A 21,993-nucleotide genomic window follows, 5' to 3' on the forward strand; every position below is an offset into this window, starting at 1 on the left:
GACATAAATTTATCAAGCTGTGCTATATGTTAAGGTCCCTTAAAATGAAGAAAATCAGGGCTATGAGGCAGATAAAGAGATTGTGACAACAAAGGGCTTTCAGTGAGCCCTGGTTCAGGAGAATGAAGCATTTAAAAGCTCTCAGTATTTTCCTTCAGAAAAGGTTCTGATGTAAACAAGTAAATCCATAAGTAAAGAGAAGCAGGCTGGGATGAGAACATGTGAAACCTCTCTACAGCTGCGCACTTAAAATAGTAATTTCAGTTTTCTGCATGTGGCTGTGCCCTTCCTCACCAGGGCTGTGGCTGCAGGTCCCACCCCCAGCAGTTACTCTGCACCTGAGAAAAACATCTGTATCAGGATAAGAAACTCAGTTTTCAGGCTGGAGGACCTTCTGCAGCTGTGTTTTGTGTGCTTTTGGCTGCTCACCCTGCTTCCTGCCAGGATCCTGGTGCAGTTCTTTGGGATGCTCTCAATCTTCCTCTTTGGCACTCAGAGCCATGCTGTCCCCAATGTTTGTGTCTGAGGGACAGAATTCAGAAAAGTTACTGAATTGTCTGCCTTTGGAAGCTCTGCTTTAAAAAGTTTATTATTATTTAAATTAAATGTTCTTTACTATGCAATTAAGAAATAGTCAAAATTAAATATGATGGGCAAATGAAATGCAGTGTGAAGATGCTGTAGATCAGCCTGCCAGCCACAGGAGGCCTTTCCCACTGATCCAAGGTCTGGGCTGCTCTTCCCAAGCCTCCCAGGATGAGGATTTTCAATTGTATTTCCTTTCCCTTCCCATTTTCTGCTCTAAGCCCACCCAGAAGGGATTTTCCTGGAGTAAGCTTCTCCCCCACTGGTGCCATGGGATGGATGGGTAAGAGTGTAACAGTGAAAGTGCAGGTGAGAACCAAACCCTGGCACAGAAGCTCTGCAGCGAGGCCATCAGCTCTCTAATGATCCATTTCTTTTCTCTGCTGGGCTTTGGAGAGTGGAGTTGAGCTGTTTGTATCCAGCAGGGAAATGAAGAGGGGCTGCAGAGCCCTGAGTGCTGCCCTCCCTCCCACCTTGCCTGCCCCATCCAGCACAGGGCAGCTCTCCCAGCCTGTCTGCACTCAAGAATGCAATTGCTTCACTGCCTATCCCCTTAGCAAAGCAGAAACACAGCAACCCAAACTCTTCCTCCTCAAGAATGTGCCTTGCCAATGGCCTTTGTCAGGGCCAGGTTGTTATCAGGGTAATGCCTGGTGTTTACTTTTCAGTGCCAGTAAATAAATCTCAGTCCTGCTTGACCCTTCGCTCTCTGGCCTCCCCCGAGCTGAAAACAAAAATGCTGTTCTGGATACAATCAACCAGTTTGGTTCAAGTCCTGCTTTTCAGGATCTGAGTCTGAAACTGGTGGTCTCTGAGTCTCTTAATGCCATTAAAGCTCAGATTTCAAAGATGTGTGCCTTGGAGCTTTTGGGTTTGATTTAAAGATAAGCCACTCAAGCTATGTTGATCAAGGGAGTGTCTTTATGTGAATTTTCCTTTTCAAATAAATCCAGGCCAAGATTTATCGGATCCTTCTAAAGGCATTTGTTACTGGAAAACATTCCTGCCTGCTCCCAGCTCGTCTTTTTTCTTCCTTTAAGGAAGGATCCTGCACTGGCCCTTTCCTTTCTCACAGCACCAGGAGCTCTAACTGGATTTTAGGCAGTCCATAAAACAATGACATCTCCTCCTATGCTGGGGCTCTGTGTGATTTGTGAAGCCTCCGTGACCATTCCTCACTTTCCCATTCCATTTTTTAAAAAAATTTTGTTAAAATTTATGAGAGTCTTTCCACATGCAGCAAAGCAGTGGAAATAGCCAGGAAAGTGGGACCTGGTGGGAATTAAAGGCTTCTCATCCAGCAGCACAACGGGAATCACTGGAGCTGTCTCACCAAAATGCCACAAGTGATGCTTGTCCTCCTCTTGCAGATATAAAGTGTCACTCTGAGCACCTGCAAATCACCCCTGCCTGAGCTGATCTGAAAAACTGGGGGGTTGAAAAATTCTGCAGGAATAACTTGAGTGTGTGAAACATCTCAGACATTTATTTTCACTTTTTTTAGAACATGTGCTGTTTACATTTTCCCTTATTTTGACTCTTCTCCACAAACTTCTACAAAATCAAAATCAGTCTTTTCAGAATAGCAGCAGATTCTGTTCGTTGGGTAGAAAATGTGCTTATTTGTAAATATTTCAGAGATTCTCTTCATATTTGTAAAACATATTCCAGATATGGGTGGTGTGGGTGGGCAGAGCAGAGCCTTTGCTGGCCCCTCGAGCCCGTGTGGCACGTGCCCATCAGGTGACAGTGGCACGTGCCCATCAGGTGACAGTGGCGTGTGCCCATCAGGTGACAGTGGCACGTGCCCATCAGGTGACAGTGGCGTGTGCCCATCAGGTGACAGTGGTGTGTGCCCATCAGGTGACAGTGGCGTGTGCCCATCAGGTGACAGTGGCCTGTGCCCATCAGGTGACAGTGGCGTGTGCCCATCAGGTGACAGTGGTGTGTGCCCATCAGGTGACAGTGGCACGTGCCCATCAGGTGACAGTGGCCTGTGCCCATCAGGTGACAGTGGCGTGTGCCCATCAAGTGACAGTGGCATGTGCCCATCAGGTGACAGTGGCACGTGCCCATCAGGTGACAGTGACGTGTGCCCATCAGGTGACAGTGGCGTGTGCCCATCAGGTGACATTGGTGTGTGCCCATCAGGTGACAGTGGTGTGTGCCCATCAGGTGACAGTGGCGTGTGCCCATCAGGTGACAGTGGCCTGTGCCCATCAGGTGACAGTGGCGTGTGCCCATCAGGTGACAGTGGCCTGGCCCTGAGCCAGCTGTCCCCCCCAGTGTGTGCCCTGTGTTCCCTGCCCCTGGCAGGTTCTGTCCCCATTCCTCCCCTCTCCCTGCCCAATGACCACAGGGTGAGCTCAGGTGGTCACTTGGCAGCTGTTCCCCAAAAAGAGTTTTGCTCCTAACCAGGCCTCTGACCAAATGGGAGGAAAGATGGAAATACCAAGATAAAACTTCACGATTTGTGACCTTTCAGTGGAAAATATTTTCAAAATAAGCCATAAACACCTCATTTCTGCAGCAGGGGATATGGTTTCAGGCTAAGATGGTTTCTGCAAAAGAGATTTTGGTTACAGCCAGGCAATAAGGGCACTCCAGTGAGACATTCCCAGAAGGAATCTCCTCCCTGGAACTGCTCTCAGAGGAGCTGCAGCTTTGTGGGGAGCTGGGGGAGCAGGGATGGGGCTGCAGAGCACTGAGAGCAATGTGAGCAGTGCCCTTCTCCTGGGCAGGGAGGGACAGTGACACCCGGGCTGAGGGAGACTTTCCCAGCCTAAACCCAGATAAACATCCAGCCTGATCTCATCCCCTTCCCTCCCAGCCCCTAGACCTGCAGCCAGCCCAGATGAGAGGCTGTTTTCTAGAAGGATATCTGATTTGGGGTGAGATTTCTGAGCAGTAGGGCAGCTACCCTTCCTGAGGAGTGGTTCCAGTGTGTCATTACCCTCACAGCTACGAGATTACATCTGAATGCAAGGTCGAATATGTCTAGTTGCAAGTTCCAGTCATTAGATCTCATTAAGCAAGGTTGAAAAGTCCCCCACTATCAGATCCCTTTTTGAAGTTCCTCTGTGTAGTAATAAAATTGTCTCTTAATTTTTGGGAGACAGTCTTTGGAGAGAGGCCTAAACATAGCACTGAGCATAATAAAATGAAGTTTAAATTGGCAGAGAAACAAAAAAAAAAAAAAGGCTAACAAACCACCAACCACCCAAACCCAACCCTGAAGCCCATCCCTTCCCTTCCCTCCAAGAACTTTAAGGAACTGAATTAAAAATGAAAGCTGGGAAATTTCAGGTTTGTGGTTGCACCCACCCACCTGGGCTGTCTGTGCTGCAGCTGCAGGAGATACTGAGAGGTTGCCTGAGAGATGGGTTTTAAATTTACCAAATAAAGCTGCAGCTCTCTTATCTCACATGCCTTGTGCCCTGAGTTATGGTGGGGAGAGCGTTGCCTTGGTTTGTGGGTTTCAGCTACATGGCAAATGTTAATTTAAAATAGATCTCTGTGGTTTCATAGCTCTCCATTTGTGGTGGGGTTATCTGAAAAACACAATTCTGTCTCTTCAGGAAGACAGAATGGGAAAACAAAGACTGAAAATGCTGAGCTGAAAGAGCCATGGGTTTAATGCTCCCCTCATCCCTCCCAGCCAGAGCAGGGGTCTGTTACTCCAGTTGCCCAGCTGGATTCCAGTTTGGATAATTACCCTCTGCCCACTGGAGTTTCTTCCTGCAGTTTCAACTGAATGTTATTTTTTCTTTCTCCTTTGAAAAGAAACCCATTGTTAGCATAATTGGCACCGAGGTGGCAGCAGTGGTAGGGACAGGGATCCTGGTATCTACAAGAAGGTGTTATTTAATATAATTAACTGGAGCATGGATCTGCTGCCTCCCTCCCTGGGTTCAGCTCCCAGCTCAGACCCAGGCTCTGCTGCTCATTTTAAAGCTGGTTCTTCAGGAACTGGAGCAGTTTTCCACCATACAGGTCTGATCCTGTGCTGTGCTAAGCAGCCTCAGCTCTCACTGGAGGGAATGAGAGCAGAGGTAACTCAGCATCTCCCAGAAGGAGGGGTTTGACTGGGAGATGAGTTGAGGGTTTTGGGATCAACGTTTGGTTCATGACTTTGGGGTTAAGGGCTTAAAATTATTCTGCTGTGAGCAGGTTTAGAGTTTAGCTACCTTAGAGCTAAATGTTGAAAACATGCCTTACAGGAGGGATCCACCTTCACCAGTCTGTCTGAGGGCTGACCGCAAGTGAAGTGTCTGGAACAACCCCTCAATAACAGCCCCTTCACTGACCATAATTCCAAATGGAGTCGTGCTAGACCAGCAGCAGCACTTCCCTGCTTCCCTCCTCATCCCTCTGGTTCCCAGAATAAACCCCAAGTGGCCCATTCATCCTTTTGGCTTTCATTTCTCTTTCCATTCTGGGCTGTGTTTCACCTGCCGGATTTCACCTGTGCCTGGATTTCACCAGCAGCAGTGTGACCAGAGCAACAGAATCCTGCCAGTATTTATACAAACTGTGCTAAATCTTCAGAAATACCATCATTTCCGTAATTTCCTCTAAGTAACTTCACGTGTCTGATTTAGTTCAAGCCCCTGATTTGCACCAGAGGCTGAGAGTGGCTGTTTGTAAGTGGTTTGTCCACCTGGAGTGACATTATTGCTACACCAGTGGGATGTCCCTCCTGATGACCAGGCTCACCTAAGAGTCAGTGACAGTGATGAGCAACAGCATCAACGTCCTGACCCAACCAGTGAGCTAGAAACTGGGATTTATGGGGCATTTTCATAAATAGGTTTTATTTCTGCTAAACCCTGGTGTTGCTAGCAGGATGTGCAGAGAAGGATCCTCAGGAGATGCCACCCACAGATCTGCATGGGGTGAGCAAACCCCAGAGGGGCAGGAGGTTCTGTTTTGATATCCAGCCAAGAGTTGCTCTGGAAACAAGGCTAATAACAGTCTGCTGGGGATGGGCTTTTACTTGTGATGTCTTTGGTTCTCCCTGGCAGTTCATGCAGAACCAGGAAATGGAGAAAGGTGCATCCAACATCAAACAGCTTTCAAGTAGGCATTTTTGCCTAATATCCTAAGGAAATGAGCCTTGTGTGATCCCACTGCCTCTGGGGTGTGTGTGTGTGTGTCTGAAAGCTTTTGAATTCACTGGCCAATTCCAGCCAGATTTAGCAAAAGGGTGAAGATCTCACAGAGGGATCTGTTCCTACAAGCTGGGGGAAAACAGGGGAAGGGGAGGGAGTGGGAGAGCCCCTGTTAGCACCTCACTGAGGGGGGAGGCAGAGCTCACCTTCCATGGAACACCAGAGTCACACAGGGAAGGGAGGTGAAGACAGGCTGGGAGTCAGACAAGTGGAAAACAAAGCTGTGTTAGGTTTGCTCATCATGGGTGTGCTCTGTGAAATCCCAGAACTGATCTGTTCTATTTGCTGTGCTGTGCATCCTCCAGGAGTTCTGTGGGACTGAATCACAGGACTCCCTTTTGGCCAACACCTCCCTGGGAAGATGCTGGTTGCTCTGAGGGGGAAAAAATCCTGTGGAGAGCCTAAAAATGCCCAGACTCTGAGCTGGGTAAGAATGGATTCCATGTGAGATCCCCCAAATCACAGCAAAGCTGGTTATCCAAGGCTTTAAATAAAATGATCAATTTTTAGTCCTTGCTTGGCTGCCTCCAGGAAGATGCAGCCCTTAATCATAGGAGAACATATGGCATTTTAAAGGGCCCAAAGGCTTTTTGAATTATGTTTATAGAGACCAAAGTCTTTGAGCACAAATGTTTGATTCTAATAATCTGTCTGGCAGTGTCACTAATAAAGATTTATATGCAGAATTTATCAGGGACACCTAAGCTAACACTCTGCCCATAGGGAAAATCCTCTGGAACAGAAATCTGCTGGACTAAAATTGAGAAGTACTTGCTGCTGGGAAATACCACCCAACAGAAAAAGGAAACACAGAGAAAGGTCCCAGGAGCTCTTTCTTACCTCCTGGGGGACCAGCTTTTGCAGTTGGCTTTGTAGATGGAACCAGATTCAGGAATGTCCAGGGAAGGAAGGCTTGGAGAATGTATTTGAAATGTCAAGGAATGGGTAGGGAATACTCAGATATTTCTTGGACTTTGCAGGTATTTTCTGGTTGACTCTGCACCCTCTTAGAGCAGAGTTCCTTCACACAGGCTCAGCATGAAATAGAACCATATACTGATAAACTGTCCCCATTCCCAGTCTGTTTGGTGGTGTTGGGAAGGACAGTTTCAGTCAGTGGTGCAGTGGCACCAAGGTGGAAAGCCCTGGGTTACAAATGTCAGTGTTGGCAAAGGGACTGGCAAATGGAGTTTGCAATTTTCTGGCTTAACTCATGCAGCTGCTCTCCTGAGAACTGCTTTAATGAGCTTCCCTGACTCACTGCCACAATGGGCAGATTTCAGAACCTGCCACTTCCTAAGAGGGAAAATATTTGCTGCAGAATATTAGATTGGCCCATTTTGATTCAACTTCCAGCAAGTGCTGTGCTGAAATCACAGACGTGCTTCAGCTGGAGAGTTCACTTCCTTCAGCTCCTGCAGGTACACACAGGGACACATTGGGCTCCATTCATTGCTGGGGCAGCACTTCTTTCTTTTTTTTTTTTCCAAAAATGAGAAGTTAAATACTGAAAATGATGGTTGTGACATGGTGGGTGGGATTCCCACAGGGAAAATGGAGCAGGCAGGTTGGATTTCTCCTCAGAGTCCTAACAGATATGGCATTCACACTTGTTAGAGTTTGAAAATTAGTCCTGAGCCATGTCCAGGGGCTGCACAATCCTCTGCCAGCTCGGTGGCCATGTGTGAGGAAGGAGTTTTGCAAAGCTGTGGTCCCCAAACTTTTACTGCAGTTTGGCCTCGATATCCAAAACACTTGGGTGCATAACTAATGCTAATTTTCTTTATATGGTCACATTTCTATCACAACAGTTTAATGCTAAGGGTACACTGCAGTTCTTGCTGGGATTAATGCAAGACCCCGGAGCTGGTGCCTCGTTTCCTTTGGTAGCTGATGTTGTCAGACTCCTCACATTTCATAATTACTGAGCCTTGGCACAGCTAATTCACAGCACAGGGGTAAAGTCCTGGTCCTGCTCAGGTCAAACCCCAGGATTCCATCAATGGATGAGAGCCTGGTCTGGGGGAAGGTGCCCTGCCTTGGGCAGGGGTGGAATCAGATGGGCTTCAAGGTCCCCTCCAACACAGACCATTCTGTGATTTTATGATTTTCCTTCACCCTAAAAATGAACAAACCATGGGAATAGCATCTGCCAGGGGATGCTTTTCACAAGGATACTGCAACTGGCTGAGAAATAAAATAAGAAGCCTCAAGGGAAAAAATTCCAAGTTGTCTCAGTTCTGCTCTCCACATTTGTAAAAAATGCGACAATTGTTTTCAGTTGGATGTACTGAACACCTATGGATGGGCAGTTTCCATTTATTGGCCTCTTTTCTATATTCAACATTCAAGTAATTCTAATGATACAAATGAATGCAAAAAAAAAGAAAAAGAGGAAAAAAAGAAAACTAGTCATAGGGAGATGGGAAGTGATGAAGTTGGCAGTTAGGTAACAGAAACAATGCCAGTTTTATTACATGCCTTTCCAATAAGAAAACTTTTTTTGGGGTGTTTCAGCTATCTGTAATAGGCCAGAGTAATCCTTCACCCTACAGACTCATTTGAAAAAAATTCCTACCTCTGTATAAAACAGTTTATTCCTGCTCCTCCAGGAAACAAGGGTGGAGCATGCAGAAAAAGAACATCTATAAATCACATCTTTGATGCCAGATGAATGAGATGTGAGCTATGAATCATGTGCAAGGATGAGCAGGCTCTGCCTTCCATTATCACAACTGACCAACATCTTTGTTTGCATTAACTGTTCTCATTCCATGAGCACACTCCAAATTAAAATGCCTGGAAATATCTCACTTTCAGGTTTCTTTCAAATACTTGAGGAGGAGCCCAAAGGCTGAGCATTTTGTGTTCAGGCATTGGTGTTAGGAGGAAATTTAGTCTGTTGGGCTCTGGAGTATCCCTAGGTTGGGAATGAGTGGTTGAGGGAAGGGTAAAGTAAGTAAATACTTCATCTCTTTCATTTTTCTGACAGGCATGCTTGGAATCCTGCCTCATCAATAGAGGTTTTGCTGGATGCTGGCAATGCCCCTCAGGCAGTGCACAAGATTAATAGGGCTCCCTATCTAATTACAGGTTTACTGACGGATATTACTGGGGCCCCTGCAATGCAAGTTCCCTACACTGCACTTTTCCCCCTGCATAGAGCTCACAGAAGGAAAAAGAGGCAGAAAACCAAGTGTACTAAGGGAACAAGGCATGACTCAAACCTGTACCTGCTGTAGCAGTCAGCATTTTGCTCCTGCAGCAGTGCAAGTTGAGAGGTAACTTGTTGTCAACCAACCATCCAGGTTTGTGTGAGAACTGGATGGTTTGTAGGGTCGAGATGATCATAAGGAGGAACAAAAGGAGATTTCTTTGGCAGTTGGTGCATTGTGGCAAATAACTCTTGGCAGATAATGCCCCATCAGGAATCCTCATAGGCAGGATTCCACCCCTTGCTTTAGCTGCTGCTTTTCTCATTTTCCTTAAGAGCTGGGTAAAGACTTCAGGAATTAAACACAAAACCAAACATCCTCTAAACTTACCCCTAAACAAAACAAAACAGTCCCTCACACCTTTCAGATGTCCAGATTAGGGGGAGGAAAATGCCATCTCTTCTCAGATTTGCAGCCGTGGCAGATTCTGGTGACTGAAGCATGAGATTTAATGGGATATTCAGTCCTGAATGCAAAGGTGGAAATAGAAAAGGGGGAAACAGCAATAGAAATAGAAAATCAAATGCAGAGGTTTATTGTGCTCTGACATTTCCATCCCTGAAGGGTTGTGGTCCCACAGGTTTATTATCTCCTCAATGCAGGCAGTTTTGGGATGGCTGTTGTTGAGGGGATGTATTTCCCTTCTAGGTACACGTTGGAAATTTAAATCCTTTCAGCCAACTATCGTGTCTGTAGGTGGTTTTCTTTCTAGGAAACAGCTTTTTTCTGACAACAAGACAGGAAACAATGACTGAAGACTCCTTCCCACATTAAAAGGGTCCTGGAGGAACTTCTAATTGTTGTGGAAATGCCAATTTAAGGTTCCAGGATAATTTTCGTGGACTGGTTTCATGGAATTAATTTTCATTCTACATCTTTTCATGCATAATTAATTGGGTTGAGGCAATTAGTGGAATTTACTCCTGGGAAGGGTCTCCACGAGGCTGTGGCAGGGGCCCTGCCCAGGAGCCCTCTCACTCGGGGCTGTGTGTGGCTGTCCTGGCTCTGCTGCTCCAAGGAGGGCTGGGAGAGCAGCAAAGCCTCGCTCCACTGGACTTCTCACTTGCTCTTTTCCTCCCCTTTCTGTGTGTTGTCTTCTAATAATCCCTTCTCTCTGAATGCATCGCCTGCAGCGCAGACATTAGATAAATAAAGCTGCCGTGGGCGCCGAGCCAGCCGGGATTGCATAAATACCCCGAGCTTGGAGCAGGAGCCTCTGCTTGTGAGACAGGGCAGGGGCTGCCTGGCCTGCCCTGGGCTCTCCTGCCCACGGCGGAGACTGGAACGGGCCAGGCAGGGGAGGGAGGGGTGAGGGAACTCGGGGCTGTTCCTGTTTGACTCCATGTCAGCTGAAATTCCCTCCTCCCCGGCTCCATCTGTGCCTCTCTGAGGGGGATGCAGAGTGGCACCAATCCCCAGTTTCCATCAAATACAAGTGGAAGGTCTCAGGAAATAACCCACAGCCCCAGAGCTCCGTCCTCTCCTTCCCAGGGGCACTCAGGCCACGGCTGGCAGAGGCACATCAGCAGCTGAGGGATTTAAATGGGACAGGGATAAAGAGGAAGGGAAGAATTGCACTGCCTGACACCACAGCCTGCAGCTGGCTGGGCTGAAGATGGGAAACCAGTTTGTCCAGCTTTGGCTTCACAAGGGGTTCAGAGATGCCTTTGCTTGTAGTGAAACCCACTCACAGCCTGGGCTGCGGGGAGAGCGCCATGCTCAGGGTTTGTTCCCTTCTTGCTCTCCTCAAAGGACTGCAGGTGAATTCTCTGCCCAGCTCATTCCAGTCACTTCAGCAGCTTGTGCACGATTGCTCCAGCTTTTCCTGGGCTTTCCCTGAGCTAGCACCATGAAATTTCTTTCATTTCAGAGATCTGCCATCATTGAAGTCCCTGTGCTCTCAGATATTGTTACATTAATACGCCAGCCATGCTCCAGGGCTGCAGATGATCATGCTGGGATGGGGTTTGATGGCTTTACTGGGATGGGGTTTGCTGTTCTGAAGCTCACTTGTGTGTCTTGTAACTCCCAGCTAGAATTCACCACAAGGAACTCAGGTCTGACCAGGCTCACTTGTCTCAAGGCTCCTTTCCAGCCTGTTTGGGCAGAAACACAGTTATTTGGAAACACTTGAATTGTGCTGTAAGTGTCCTCCCAGAAGGATGTTGAGGACCTGGCAGCTTTATAAAGAGCTTTGTGCTGTGTTATTCCTCTCTCTGCTGAGTGTGACACGGCTCTGGTGCCAGTGGACCGTGGTTCAGTAAAACATTTAGGAATGCCAATAAATCAGAGGCACAGTTTGGAAGCTGCCAGCTGGAATTTGCTACTTGAGCTTAAACAAGCTGGGCATATCTGCTTACTCCTGTTTTATTTGCCTAGGTGTAGTGAGAGCAGTGCAGAGAGCGTGACTGGGGGTTTTACTGGAAAAGTTTGGGAAAGGGGAATCTAGAAAGAGCCATGCTGGGTTTGTCTCCTCATCCTCTCTGCTAAAACACTCAGGTCATTTTATGTCATGTTGTAGGGAGTTTGTAAGCAACCCTAATGACACTTCCATGGTGCTGGTTGGAAATACCATCCTTCAGATTCACACAAAAGTGGTTCTTTCACTCTTTTTGGTTGTTTATTGGCTTCCAGCTGAAACCTAAACCCGAGCTTGTGAGCTCTGGAGGGCATTAAGGATCCCCGACAGCTTTTTGCAAATGTAAGGGTATTAAACCCAAAGGCTTGGCTGAATTCCAAATGAGCAAATCTTATTCTGAAACCTTTAGGTTTCCCCTCTACTTAAGGGAATTTAAGATGTTTTGCACTTCTTAGATCTCACATGATTATAAGCGACTTGCCCAGGTCACACAGGAAATCTGCTGGGGGAAAGACCTGTATCTCAGTTTTCCTGACTTCCAGAGAGCTCCTGGCCAGATTAAGGGATGTGCTGGGAGGAAGGGCTGGGGCTCAGAAGTGATTCCCTGAACTTTGGGATCTTCAGGAAAGCACCTGTGAAATCTCCAGTGGTGGAAGGGTTGTGAGCTCACACTCAGCCTCCCTCTCAAAGAAAAATCCCCTGTTTTCTTTACCTGGCAGCCTGTTTTCATGGAACTTGAAGAATTTAATCTCTGAGGCTGCTGAGTTTGGCCATTTCAGAGTGTGAGCCTGGGAATGCACCCAGGTTAAATAGGAAGCTGTGGTACAGCAGGCACGGGAATGTCAGAGCAGTGCCAGGGGTGATTCCCAGCAGCATTTGTGACAAAAGAGAGAGACACAGGCTGAGAGTCTCCTCCTGGGACAATGTCACCCACTGGCAGACACTGGGACACACTGGTGGCACCTTTGTCCAAGTCCTGGTGCTGCCTGGGAGGAGTCTCTGGTTCTGTGCTGGATTTCCACACTGGCTTCTGCCCTGTAGAAGAATGCCTGCTTTGGCTAAACCCAAATCCTCAGAGGCCTAAAACCAGGCAGAGCTGCCTCTGACACTTTGAGCAGATCCAAGTCCTGCTGCTGCTGCTGTGTTTGCTCTGCAGGCTCTGAGAGGCAGGAGCATGTCCTGCCCTTGGAGCAGGGATCAGATCCCTCTGGAAGGGCTGCCCAGACCCACCCTGGGAGCACCCGTGGGCACAGTGGGGGCTGTGGGCTCTCCACCTGCTGGGCTTTGTTAGCAGCCCTGCTAATTGCTTTGATTTGTAAAGTGAGGGGCTCGGCAAAGCAGGAGGAGCGCAGATGAAAACCAGACCTTGATGAAGTGTCTCATTAAGTAAAAAGGCAGAAATTCTGGGCATTACCCACCCCCCAGCCGTGTGGAAGGCTGCTTATGGTGGCTTGGCCCACAGGGGATAAGCAGATGGTCAGAGCACACCTTGGAGCAGGTTCAGGATTGTGCTGCTGGTGCTTTATTGGGGTGTAATTCCAGTGGTGCTTTACTGGGGTGTAATTCCACTGCCAGGAAGGGATCCAGGCTCCTCTCCCTGCCTCTCTCTGCCCTGTGCCTTTTCCTTCTCCTGTGCTGAGCTCACAGGGAAGAAAGCAGAAGGATCAACCCAAACCAGTGCAAAAAAAGCTCTTTCCAAGGGCAGCAGAGCTCAGGGAGGCAGAATGGGTCATCCTGCAGGCAATGAGCATTGCCACATTTATCTGTGCCTCCAGCTTCAGTCATTCCAAAGAGCAAATTCAACCTGGTCAAAACAGACCTGTTGGGGTTTGGGTGGCTGGAGCTGACACCTCATGAGAGGCACTGGGATTCTCTTTGGTTTTGCTAACAGAAAGGAAAACAGAACAGCTACATGTCATCCATCTGGAAAAAAAAAAGCTGTAATTACCACTCCCAGAAATTATTTCTTATTTAATGAAATGTCTCTTCAGGTTGAACAAAGGAATTTTCAGAGAGGAGAGCACTGGAGGGTGAGACAGAGAACACAGGCAAGAACTCAGTTCAATTACAGGGAATAAAATCCTCTTGCCACAGGTCTGACACAGTTTGTGGGAGATCTCCCTAGAACCCTTGCCAGGCCAGAGCAAAGGTGCTTTTTCACAGAGATCACAGATATTTCCTTGAAATAGGACAATCTGGTGGCCCTAGGGCTTGGAGCTGTGTTCTGGGGCACTTTGGGGTTTGCTCTAATATCCAAAGGCAGCTTGTGACCAAGGACAGACCCTGGGAGAAGCTCTGGCAGCCCTTCAGAGCTGTCACAGCTCTGGGACCATCACCCATGCCCATCCATGTCAGCAGGAATCCACAGACTCCATGAGGCTGAGGAAACTCCTGAAATCTATGGTTAAACAGCAGATTCCAAACAAGCACTGCCCTCAGGCTGGTTTGGGAAGCTCTTTGCTCTGAGGATTGTTGCATGCTGGCAATCACCCCCACAGAATTAAGTAGTTTATTCTGTCATGTTTTGATAAATTCCTACCTTCACCCTCTGGCTTACCTTGGTCCATATGCTGCCTAATGTTTGTGGTACACAGGGATTTGTTATGCTGTTCATTAATTCTTTCACATTAAATGGACTTGGGAAGGAAAAATATTGATGGAGAAATAAAGAGCAACTCTCTCACCGAGGGCTGCAGTGAGTTCTGCCTGGAATCCTGATTCACACCAAGTTTTTCCAGTCTCGTGAAACCATAGGTTTTCCTGCTACAAATTGATAAAACATACCTGTTTGCTTTTAAAAACTGATATCCAGGTGCAGCACATTGCTGTGAAAAAAGCATAACATGACCTCAGCAGGATTCAGCTTTGGTTTTGGTAATGCCTCTTTGGCATTTGTTAGCCAAGGCAAATGCAAATCACATGCTGGAATGATTAAAGGATTCAGCCCTTGCCTTAGCTAATGTTTTGACTCTGCAAAGGAGGTATAACTTGCACTTGATCCTCAGTCAAAAACAGTTTCTAGCAGCAATTCTGTCTAGAGGGATGCCAAAAATGAGTGGGAACTGAATATCCCGTTGCTTGCAGGCTGCTGGTTGGAGCCAGCCTAGGGGTGCCATGCTGGGGGTGGCCATGGGGGATATTTACTCAACTGTAATTAACTTAATCAGCCACTGGGTATCAGTATTGTCTCACATCCATCTATAAAAAAGGGGATTTTTATGGAGCTGAACATCTCTGTTTGGAGCATTGCTGAGGCTGGCGCTGCCTGGCAGGGCTGTGAGGGCTCAGGGGGAGAATCCCCTCCAGCTTTGAGCACCTCTGACAACACCTGGCCCCAAAGCAGCCCTGCACGGAGCCATGGGGCTGGGGGAGAGGGGGCAGCGGCACAGGGAGGGGGGCAGGGTTCCCATAACTTCATCCCTGGAGAATGGCTCTGCTCTGCTCCTGCTCTGCTCTGCTCTGCTCCTGCTCCTGCTCCTGCTCTGCTCCTGATCCTGATCCTGCTCTGCTCCTGCTCCAGCTCTGCTCCTGCTCTGCTCCTGCTCTGCTCTGCTCTGCTCCTGCTCTGCTCCTGCTCTGCTCCTGATCCTGCTCTGCTCCTGCTCCTGCTCTGCTCCTGCTCCTGCTCCTGCTCTGCTCCTGCTCCTGCTCTGCTCCTGCTCCTGCTCTGCTCCTGCTCTGCTCCTGCTCTGCTCCTGCTCCTGCTCCTGCTCTGCTCCTGCTCTGCTCCTGCTCCTGCTCTGCTCCTGTTCCTGCTCTGCTCCTGCTCCTGCCCCTGCTCCTGCTCCTGCTCTGCTCTGCTCCTGCTCCTGCTCCTGCTCTGCTGGCAGTGAGGGTCTGTCTATGAAGGGTGGGGGTGTGAGTGCCCCCAGGGCTGCCTGCTGGCACACACAGCCAGGCATGGCAGGAGATTTAGGGTCTCTTCCAACCCAAACCATCCTGGCATTCTTTGATTCCATGTCACCATTTTCCAGCTGGATTCCTTGTGTGTGGTGCCACTCTCCCATCCCACTGAAGCAGGAATGTTTGTGTTCATGTTTGTGTGAATGGGCTGCTCCAACCAGGAGGCACAAAGGCAAAGGTGGTGTCCAGCTGCTCCATGAGCACACCTGGCACCACCCAACTTGCAGGTTTAGCCCAGTGTGGGATGGGTTTGGAGGCCTCCAGCTCGCTGGTGATGGATCCAGGAGGGAAGAGCTGCTGGAAGAGCCCACCTGAGTGAGGTGTGTCCCACTGCCAGGGCTTCATCAGCACGGAGTGCTGCAAAGGCTTGGCCAGGTTTTTCTCTTGGGCCCCTCACCTTCTTCCCTGGGGATGGGACTCCAGCACTGGTGGGATTTCTGCCTGAGTTTCCATTCAGTTTTGGCTCCAGGTAACAGTTGCTTCCCTCACTGCTGCCTTCCAGGCTCACTTCCCTTGCCAAAATGCTAATTTAGCCCTTCAGCTATGTTTAAAAATAAAAGATCCTCCACTTCTCAGGGTATTAAAAGGCCAAAAGGAATATAAAAAGTTCACCAGACTGGTCAGTTCACTCCCTGCTGTGTCTTCCTGGGGCGTTGCAGCAAAAACACAGGCACAAAGTCCAAAGCAAACAGCTCCCTCCTCCCTGCTCAGCTCCCCTGGAGCCTCTGGCTCCCAGCTCTGTGCCCACCTCCCTCCAGCCCCTGCCCCTCCACTCTGCCCTGGCCACCTCGCCAGCCTCTGGTGGCATCTTCTGTAGCACTTCAGCCACGCTCAGAGGCTGCTTTTCCAACCTGAGTCATTCCTATTCCTGCCTTCTCCTGGCCCAGAAATTTCCCACCAACTTCTGGGCTGTTCAGGCACCAACCCAGCAACAAGGATTTTTCCCCACTAGTCCCTCCTGGAGTAAGATAATAAATCCACATGCTCCCTGCTGTTCCTGCCATTCCCAGGCATCCCACAGAGACCCCACTCAAGTCCTCTGCTTGACTTTATTTCTTGGAAGCTGCAGAGGGATCTGTTTAAAAATCCAAACAGGATTGTGGCTGTGCATTGGATTTCATAGAAGCTCTGCAAGGCTGGTAAAACCTGGAGGATCACAAAATTCATATTTATCCTACTTGCTTAAAGCCTCATTTTACAGTACAGGGAACGTGGGTAACTAGGACACAGAAAAGGTCATTCAATGGTTGGAAGTTTTTAGTGTTTCCTGACTTTAATGCTGGTTGTGACTTAAATTGCTCTGCTTTAAAAAGTGCTGTGGTTGGGATTGGGGTCCCTGGATGAGATCCTTTTGTTCCTCAGGCTTTTCATTTCTCCCAAATTGAGAGAGCTCAGCTCTCTCCCTCCTACAAAGGTAAAGAGGTGACACTTTGAAGCAGCCATGCAGAAGGAGAGGTCTTGTTTAGATTATTTCATTTTGGGGCAGTGCCTGTTTCAGTTTAGAGCTGCTCACTGTATGGAGAGAGGGCTCATTCATGTTCTTCCAAATGAGCTGTCACTTCCCAGAGCTGATTAATCACCACGAGACACCAGCCCTGGTATCACTGCAAGGCTTCAAAAGGCTGACTCAGCCAAACATGGCACGCCATCCCCTCCCCAGGTTAACCACACACTGCTGCTCCCTGCTGCCAGCCCACTCCAGCCTGCAGGAATTCAGCAAAATCCATTCTATTGACTGGCACCAGGAAGGATCAAACACTGCACAGTGCCCAGCTGGTGCCCAGGGAAACTGGGATGGAATAAAGTGCAATGGCATGGAAATAAGAAAGGGGAACATGGTCCCAACTCTCAAGTGAAATCCCAACACAACAAGCCCAGTGACCATTGTTCTGCAAAGATATTTTTAATGTAACTCATGTTGAATATTTGAGTTCAACCAGTTTACACTCCAACACATGGCTTTTCTCCATTAATGCTTATCCTGTTCTCATCAGTTTTGGTTTCTTTTTTTTTTTCCATCAAATATCTTTTTTTCCTCAACAAGAAAGACCCTAATCATTTCAGGGTGCTTGCCACCTACTATCAGTGGTTATTTTGGGGATAGCTCAGCAAAGCTTTAAAATGTCTGAACTGCATTAAAATGAATTGTTGGCATTCCAGCCCAAACCTCAGGAGGCAGGAATCTGCCATGAGAGCATGGAGGGAAGCACTGTTATAATAAAGGATACATGTAATGAGGTTTGAAGTGCTTGAAATTCAGAGTCTGGTCCATATTACGAAACATTCACTGGTTTAACGAAATCAGTCTCAAATTGATCTAATTAAACTCCCAGACAGCTTTAGTGTAGACATCTTCATATTGGTTTTATCCATTCTAAAATCCAGTTTAGCTGGGATGTGTTAGGGGCAAAAACAGGAACTCCTCAGATGGGAGCTGGTTGTCATTTACAGGTCTGAGCTAAGTTCACTTTTCAGGTTTGGTCTCCGTATTCTGCTTCTTTAGCATCTTGTAAATCTCATGTTTGTGCTGCTTTAATTCTGGGCTCTTGGTGACTTTGGGCACAATTAACTGGCCTTGGATTGGAGCACACAGCTCCAGGAAACAGGAGGAGGAGGAGGAGGAGGGGGATGGCCGTCCCAATAATGCAGTGTCCAGCCAGGAGCAAACCAGGAGTGCAAGAGGCTCCTGTGAGACCCATGTAGATTCTGATCTCCCTTTATAAACTGGGAATTGAAATTGGCTCAAGGTTGAACATTCAGTGTCCTGAGTTCAGGCTCGTGGTTCTGGTGGAGTTTCCAGGCTGGAATCCACAAGTGAGTTGGATCCATGGCATATTCACAGCACGTGAGGAGCTGCAGATCCACGAGCAGCTAAAACCTTCACACACAGCTTCATCTTGAGTGCTGCCCTGCACAGAACATCAGTGTCTGGCCCATCTAGAAAGACTTTGTGCTCCAAAGTGGGAATTCCCAGTCCCAGGAGCTGCTGCTGGCCTTTGGACAGGCAGCATTCCCACTTGGCAGCCTCAGACTGCCACGGAGCTGCAGGGTGGGGCCGAGGGATGCCACTGAAAGAATCCCTTCTAGTGGGAAAGAGAAGCTCAGTGATTCCCTCCTGGTGGGACAGAGAGGCTCAGTGTTGAGCTGGCTTGGTTTTCTTTGCAGGAGCAGGAGGGATGAAGCCAATTCTGAAGTCACCCATGGATTTTGCAGAGGTTAATGCACCCCCCGAGAGTGTGGGACAAAACTGTCTGTCAAACAAAACTGGCATTTGGGGCAGGGAGGTGCAGGGCATAAAAGTACATTTTATTCTGTTGACCATTAATTGTATAAATAAACCAGCACTAAGAATGTTTTTATATGCCACTCTGTTTTCTTATAAAATAGAGGGGTTCCTGAAGCTGTGTAGAAATTCCATAGTAAACAGAAAACCTGGCAAGTTACACCCACCCCGTGGAATATCGACAGAGATTTGCAACTCTGAGCATCACAGGAGCAGGAGAGGCTGCAGTTTCCCACAAAAGGCAGGGACAGAGCAGCAGAACAGAAAGCTCCTGCAGCTCTGACCCCACATGCCCTTAGTGGGGAAGGGAGCTGTCATCCCCGGGGGCGAGGGAATCCCTCTTCCCTCAGAGAGCACAGGTGATGCTTTATGGGGATTAGCGATCTGAACACGATGTTCTGGTGTTGAAACCCTCCCAGAGGGCAGGAGAGGTTGTTCCTGTGTGGAGAAATCAGTGCTTTGCTCACATCCATGCTCTCCAGTGCTGTCTGGGAGACATGGATCTGTTTTTTGGAAAACTTTTCAGGCACTTCTGAGCGATTCTGACAGTGGCCGCCCGCCTGTGGCTAATGAAAGGTTTTCACATTCCTTTCCATATGCTTTGAAATGCCAGAGGAAATGTCCCAGGGACTCAAATTATAGGTGTTACTTGGGAGTAACTGCTGCATTATTGTTGAACACCTGGAATTGGCAGCAGGCAGCCTGCATGCTGGAAAAGGGGAATTGGATACTCAGCCAGCCCTTCCTACCTCCAACATCCCTGGCTTTGTTCACCTGCAACAGGAACAGGGGGTGCAGGTGGTCATTCAGGTGAACCTTGTCCCATTGCCACCCTCTGCTCTGGTTCTGCCCCTCAGATATTCCTGTTCCCTGCTGAAAACCCAGAGAATTTAGTTCAGTGTCAAAGCATTCGTTCCACAAAGTTAAGCCATGGATGGATTTGGATGGGGATCTGCAGATATTAGGGATGTTCCCAGAGGATAAAGTGCATCTTCCCTCCACAGAGAAAGGCAGCTGCAGTCACCTGTTATTTATTTCATTTATTCAACATCTTGACAGCAAAACCCTTGGAACTGGGTTTGCCAAAGGTATTTCTTTTCCTTCCAACTTCTCCTGTCCTCTCAACCTGTCCAAGGAGAGCATTCTTGGCATGGCAGGGGCAGTCCTTCCTCCCATGCTCTGCCTGGGAAGTTGGGCTCTCCAACACATCTGCAAATGGAGATTTACCTGGTCTGACCCCAGATTCACTGGGGTCCTGCTGCTCTGTGGGTGCATGGAGGGAGAGAGATTGAGGATTTTTCCCCCACTGAGTGAGAAAGGGGCATTTGTTTAAGGGCCTTATAATGTGCAAGGTCACATCTAGTGCTTGGAAACTAGAACAGATCTGGTTAGGCTGCTTCAAATCTGTTTTCTAGATAAGGCTGAAGATTCCCAATATTCAGTTACTACAGTCACACCCCCTGTCTGTATTTGGTCTAGGGCACCATTTGTATTTGGTCTATTTTGGTGAGGCTTTCAGGCACGGGGCTCAAATGCTAACAAGATTAAATGGAATCTTTTTTCTCAGTTCCTTCTTCTGATTTATGACAAGGATTTCTATGGGTTCCATGGTTGGATCCAGCAAAGTGGGAATTAGTTTGTAATTGATGTGTAGCTAGGCTTTGCTCAGTTCTTGACTGAAATTAGCAGAGTTTTCCTTAAGCTTTGTTTAGTAAGTGCTGCCTTTACCACCCACTGCACAATGCAATATTAACAGGCTGGGAATCCTTGGTGTCTCACAGAATTTATCTCAGTGGTAAAGTCTCTGGAGGTTGCTGGGATTTTCTTGGTCTTGATGCCTTTTATTGTTTCTCTGCATCTTGAGTAGGAACTTCTCAAGACTTACCTAGTAGTAGCTTCATTAAGGTGCATCTGCTGTGTGAGATACAACTTTTTCATTTTTTACTATTTCTTATGTTTATTATTTCTTATCTATATTATGGTTTTTCTAGTTGTGAGTTTTATAGCATTCTATTAACAGGTTATAAAATGGTTAACTATCTTTTTTTATAAGGTCTTTTAAGGTTAAACTATCTAATTAAGAAATGACACTTCAATTATTTTTACTTTTAACTTAATCATTAATCTTTTGTGTCTCACAACGTGGACTTTGTTATCTAATTATAAAATACTGCCTAAACTCATGAAGAGGAAGGTCTAGCTACTGCTCTAAAACTCTTAGTTTTATATCTATTACTCTATTCTAAAACCTTAAAGTCTAGGTTGGGGCTGGAGCCCCTTGGAAGCACCTGCCCACTCTCAGGGGGAGGGAAGGGCTCTGTGTGAGCAGCAGCAGCTCCAGTTCCAGGTTTTTCACTCCTTGTTGCCCCTCTGGAGCTGAGCTCTGAGGAAATCAGAGCTCCAGGCTGGGGAGGCACTGGGCTGTCTGTGTGTGGTGGTGTGAGGGAGCTGCAGGAGAGCCCAGCAGTGGGATGTGGAACACCCGTCTGGGATAAATGCTGCCTTGGCTCTGCTGGGAACTCAGACTCCCAACCCAAAATAAAAACTGAGCCTCGGGAAGAAGTGTTTGGGTGACACTTTGGGTTGTGTTTATGAACTGGTGGGGGTAGAAAATCTCTTAAAGACCCCAGAGGCTTTAATAGCTTGGATGATGATTTACAGCTGTTTTATTCCATGATTTATAGACTGCTCCTTATCACAGAGGCAGGATACAAATACTGAATTTAATAAAGGAACACAATTCTCATTTTTTTTCTCAGAAGCATATAGACAGAAAAGCCATTCCCCACTAAACAGCAGCCTCTTCCCTCATCTAACCACTCCCTGACAGAGACTGGAGACTGCAGAGCACAGCCAGCACTGCCTGGGCACATCTCTTCCCATGTAATTTCCATAATAGAGCCCTTTCCTCTGGCTGAACTGCAGCCTCCCTAAATACACAGCCTGGTACCACCATGTTCCATTCCTGCTCCCCTGTCTGTGACAGGAACCTCAAAATAACACACGAGAGCCCCAAAGGAGAGGATCAGCCAGACCCACACACACATTCAGCTGGAACAGACCCCAGTGGGCTCCTCATCCTCACATGGGCTCCAAGAACTGATCTCTGTCTGATCCCAGCTCTCAGTCACATCAACAAACTCAGAAATGAGTGAGGAAAGGGAGCCCCTGGATCCCTGGAGTGTCCCAGGCCAGGCTGGACAGGGCTTGGGGCAGCCTGGGGTGGTGGAAGGTGTCTCTGCCCATGGTGGGGATGGGATGATCTGAGCTTTGAGCTCCCTCCCAACCCAAACCAGTCTGGGCTTCTGTGATCAGGGCAAGGACATGGCCAAGGTCACCCTGACCTCACGTTCTGCCTGCTGGGCCTTGCTGCTCCCTCACAGCTGAGCAAAGCTCTGCCCAGATCCCTGAGGGCTGTAAGAGAAGGCCTGCAGCCTCCAGAGGGGGTGGCTGATGCCCAGGGGATGGTGAGGATGG

The sequence above is a fragment of the Zonotrichia leucophrys genome, chromosome 10, assembly GCF_028769735.1.
Source record: "Zonotrichia leucophrys gambelii isolate GWCS_2022_RI chromosome 10, RI_Zleu_2.0, whole genome shotgun sequence".
In the NCBI taxonomy this organism is placed as follows: Eukaryota; Metazoa; Chordata; class Aves; order Passeriformes; family Passerellidae; genus Zonotrichia; species Zonotrichia leucophrys.